Source organism: Geospiza fortis, unplaced genomic scaffold, assembly GCF_000277835.1.
Source record: "Geospiza fortis unplaced genomic scaffold, GeoFor_1.0 scaffold171, whole genome shotgun sequence".
In the NCBI taxonomy this organism is placed as follows: Eukaryota; Metazoa; Chordata; class Aves; order Passeriformes; family Thraupidae; genus Geospiza; species Geospiza fortis.
Window position 1 is genome coordinate 8,226,865 of NW_005054313.1, and position 5,249 is coordinate 8,232,113.

General features: G+C 39.1%; 1 protein-coding gene across 1 annotated transcript in view; it reads right to left on the bottom strand.

The window, feature by feature from the left end:
• Window positions 1-5,249, bottom strand: part of MTMR10 (myotubularin related protein 10) — a 33,678-nt gene that overhangs the window by 10,418 nt on the left and 18,011 nt on the right. The gene's annotated exons all lie outside the window — the stretch shown is intronic.

Genomic DNA, 5,249 nt, shown 5'->3' on the forward strand with positions numbered 1-5,249 from the left:
CACATGATTTAGGATTAGATCCTAGACTTAAAATTTCATCAAGCATTTCTAGTCTCTGTCTCTTTGAATGTAGATATTCACTAATAAATACAAAAGATTTAACAAAAACCCTAATGTTTTTGAATCAAATTCAAGAAGAAAAAAAGGTATCACGTAGAGACTGGTGCTGTTATTCTTCAAATTTCAGGATATGAATTGAATCTTTAACTTTGTCCTCTTCCCTCAGTATTTGCTTCTGCATTTTACTAAACTGTACCTTTAACCAGGGACAAAGACATAGTGTAAGCCCACATTCTTATCACCCAATTTTTTTTCTTTTTTTATTTTTTCCCTTCAACTTTGCCCAACTTTTCATATTTAGAAATGCATTTACAAAATTGTATTCAAAGTTCAGCAGTTTTGAATATTATTTTTGAAAAAAAAATCCTGTGCATCCAAGAAATTGTTTTGTTTTTATGAAGGAAAATGTCCTTATCGTGATAGGCATAACAGAAAGATCTGCACCCCAGAACTGAAGGAGTATCAGTGCTGTCAGCTCGAGAGCTCAGTTTTCTGAGATCTGCATGGAGAACATTGCTGTATTTTTATTGTTTGTATGCAACATCCCTGGTGTTATGAAACCTTGACTGTATTTTTGTATACTTTGACTTTTGATGGGGACAGTCCTCATTATGTATAAAACCAGTAATGACAGTAGACTAACTTGAGCCGAAAATGTTGTTTCACAAACACTCAACAAAAAAATTCCAGTCAAATCTTAGAACAACGGTTTCTTTAACTGTTCTCCCCACACCTTCTCTTCTACACTGAAACTGCAAAGGAAAACAGAGGACAGAACATTCCAGGGGTGACAGCCCCCCAAAAAACCCAAGCAGTACAAGTGGCCCTGGAGAGCAGTATAGCAGACTTTCCTAATGAACAAGCTCATTTGCAGGATTTGATAAAATGTTTAATGACATAACTGGAAGCCACACACATTTTACTAAATCTTGTTATTTCAGGGTATGAATTGAAGCAGAAGAAGCCAGCTATTCAATAGTATTTGGTCACTTCTAACAGATTACTTTTGGCTATCATCAACAATGAAATAAAATGGAAATCTGTGTATATTCACATTTTGACTTCCATTTTTCTATGTAGCTTTTCACTACAGTAACTGATTCTAGCAGAGCTACTCCTCATCTTCATTTATGGAGTGAAAGTTGAAAGCCTTTTACTATGCTAATCTACTCTCAAGGCTTCAGGACAAACTGCAGGAAAAAAATTCCATTGTGCTGCCAAATAACACAACAGGAATACAGTAAAACCTATTTTTAAATAGGCAGCAGCTGAAATCTCTGTCATTTGCTTGCCACATTTGAAAAAGGGAGTACGTGTGTGCTGTGTGAAGAGGGATAAAATGGTGGGGTGGAGATAGTAACCATCCAGATCCACAAAAAATATGAGACCACAGTTGTGCTTTTAAATAAAGCAGGAGCTGGAAAATGCTCTGGGTGTTCCACGGAATAGATGTAACTCACACCATGTATTGCATGGGTGAAACAGTCCACCCACAGGTTCAGGACATCTATTTCTCTTATTTTAAAAAGTGATAGATTTATCCTGCTATTGTCTCTATTTTTACATTTTAGAAAAATTCCACTCATAGATACACTAAGCAAGTACTAAAGACATACTAATTTTCTGTTTATTCCCACTAAATCCCTATAATAGCTTTATTGTCTCAGAGATTCAGAAGACAAGCACATTCCACAGATCTCAGCAGATTATGACCATAAGTAGAACGCTCTAAATTGGAAGACAAGCATGTTTTACAGGAAGCGTTCTCATATCAAACTCAAAAATGTTTGGTATTCTTGCCAATTTACGATTGTGTAAAGCTGAAGATATTTAGGCTCAGACAAATAACAAGAGAATAGGCTGCTTGTTGGAAAGTTCATTTATGAAAAGCAGTAAACACAATGGCTGTAGTTATTTCATAGTACAAAAGCTATTTCCCTATGTCAGTGTCCCCTGTTCAACCCCCATCTGAGAAAAATAAATGATACTTTCAGGGCACACCCTCCTCTTCAACAGGAATTTTACCAAGGGCAAGAGCTTTAACATATTGCTAATGCTCTTGCAGAAGAGTTGCGGACAACAACATTTCAGATGTGCTAAGTTAGCACAGCCCTGGATTTTCCCTTCTTCCTTAAGCCAGGCAACCTGGCTTATGAACTCTCTGGAAAAATACTGTTTTCCATTGCTTCTGCAATTCCTATCCCAAGCAGACACCTGTGGTAGAAAGTCAGACAGGCAGGACTACATCAAGTCCCATAAACAGGTTTTGTTCATTTTCCTAGGCTGGAAAACCTATTGGGAAAATAAGCATTCAGCATTAGGAGAATTTTTTAAATTCATCTGTATTTTTTAAAATATCTTTAACCTTTGCACAGGGAAGTTGTGGCTGCGCCATCCCTGAAGTGTTCAAGACCAGGACAGGGCTTTGAAAAACCTGGTGTAATGGAAGGTGTCTCTGCCTATGGCAAGGAGGTGGAATGAGATGAGCTTTAGGGGCCCTTCCAAGCCAAACCATTCTGATTCTGTAAAAAAGTTTTCTTCATCCCCTCCAAAGACAGTATCTTATGCATTCCCAGTGCCTTGAAACAGTACCAATTTTGTGATCTGTATAAACAATTAGAACAAGGTAATAGAGTTGGGGACGCAGGAGCAACACATTAGAAAGGGTCAGGACTGTGTGTCCAAAACTCTTAGGAGTTTCATATTATTGTTCATAACAATTAGGGAAAAAAATGTTCCCCTCCATCCCAAGTGTTATGACGTAGGAAAGGCTACTTTTGATTGCACAGGAAACAAGATTTGAGATAAAAAATTTTCCTTCTGTTTTGATTGAGCATGTGATTCTGAAACAACTCTCATACTCATTCAAAAAAGCTTCCTGGAGTAAAGAACTGAGAGAGTTATAGAAGAGAAAGGGATGAGAAAATGGAGATATACTCATACATATGAGGCACAGGGTGTGTGCCATTCAGGAGCATTGCCAGGATCCTTATGCACGGTGAGGCAACACATTGGGCATCACCTAACAGTCAGAAGATCTACAGCCTCACCTTTTCATATATTTTATTTTCTCAGTCTAATGTCCAATACTGCAGTGACTAAAAAATAGCAGGAGTTTTCAGTTTGACTGTTTGCTGTCATTTTTGGAACAAAATAATTCCTTTCCTCTAAGGAATGTGAAATGCTTCTTTTTTTTGCACTGCCTAACTTAAGACTTCCCCAACTTGCTTACCCTTGCTTCCCCATCCTCCACTTCCTCCCACACCCATCTGGCTTTCCTTCCTTTGGAGACTCTATCACTTTATTTTAGAGACAAAACAAAATTAAACTGCTAAACAGTGGTGAGTGCAAATTTCCATTCCTTCTATTTTCCCTTAATGCTTGTTTCCCAAATATCCACTAATAAAAATGAGGAAGAAAATATTTACCTGGCTGACTAATGCTGAGACAGTATTTTATTAGCATGTATTGGCTGCAACAAATGCTGAGGCTATTTTTCTAACAGAACTGCTTTTTAAGCTTCTCTATAATAATTTACCTGAAAATAAATGAATGTGTTCTCACAATGTTTCTGCTTAAAGGCAAAGAAAAAGGCCTCTGAAAGTTCTGCCAACATTACCCATGTGTCTATGTGGAGGTAGTCAAGTCTGTCAGTTTGTCCACATCAGAAGCCTGCTTCCAAATTGGATCCTTCTTTTCACAGCATCCAAAGAGATCCTTGGAAAGAGGATCTTTCTGAGATCCTCAAAGAGAGACTTGGAATAATCTCTATTCTAGTAATGCAGCTTAATTAGTTATTCTCCCTTATGCCCTGTTCAGCAAACAGAGACACTTCCTTAGGAACAGATTACACTCGCTTTGCCAACACCAATTTATGTCACTGGATGCTGCTGAGTATTTCCAGTACGTGCAAGAACTATGCTTCAAACAAATTCCTTAACTGCATGAAGTTAGCATCTGTTGTCCTTCTAACTACTCCATATATTTAAAGCTCATTTTAAAACATGAATTTGCCATGCAGGTCCCTCCATCCAGAATCCCAGTTCCATGGTCAGCCCTCTCCTATGGCACTCTCCCAGTCAGACAGCAATGCACCCCCAGCCCAAGAGCAGGCTTCCCCTCACATCAGAACTCAGGTACACTCTAAGTCTTGGTCTTCCCTACAAAAGTTAGGCACACACAGTTATTTCCAACTAGACAGCTACCAAAATTTTCTTGTACAAATAGTTGGATGTAAATATAGATTAAAGAGGCCCTTCAGAACTTTAAGGAGGCCTGATTACTGTCTTCTGTTTTTAAACACCAGGACAACCTTGCTAATATGTACTACCTGAAGGGCAGGAACAGAAACCAGATAAAATCTTTCCATACTGTGGTGCCAGCATGCCACCTGAATGTCAGAAAGAACAAAACAACTTCATTCAATATGCTGTGTAAGACCACTCCAGATGTGTTCACCAGCATCCCAAAATAATTTAAGCAAAATCCTGATGCTGGAAAACTGATCTAAGGATCTCATGGTTCTATACATTTATATTTTAATGCTAATAGAATAATGCTATTATGGAAACATTAGATTAGATTAGCTGAACCTGATCTCCCTTCAGTAGAAATGCTTGTGTGCTACACCCACACAAAGTTGCAGTAGTAACATACCTGATAGACAGTAACCACACAGCTGATATTTGTACCAGTTTTCTTCCTCTCCACTGAGCACATTCTGCTATTTGACAATGGCAGTCGTTACACTTTTGGTCACCAGCAGCATAAGCTCTATAACCACACAGGCTCTGGTTCTCTAGACCTAGCTGTTCTTCCTATCAGAAGAAACCACCTAAGACCATGTAATTATAAATGCCTAATGTAAAGGACTCCATAAAATGGTTTCACTGTTCGCTCTTGCATAAGAAAAAGCAGCACAAAGAATGTTAATGAGATGCTGAGTTTATTCTCTCCTCCTCCAGGCTAATCACTCTCCTTTGCTGTGGCAGCCAATTAAAAACAGTTGCTGTAAAGATATTGCAGGAGACGGCTGCTCCAGGGGGATTTTGGAGAAGCTGTGCAAGGGAATGACTGTGGAAAGACTGTCAAACGGGGAAGGCTCCAACCAGCACGGGCAGGAGGGCAGCCAGAACAGGGGCAAGGCCAGAGCAGGGCGGTTCATGACGGGCTCCTGCCCGCGCACCTCG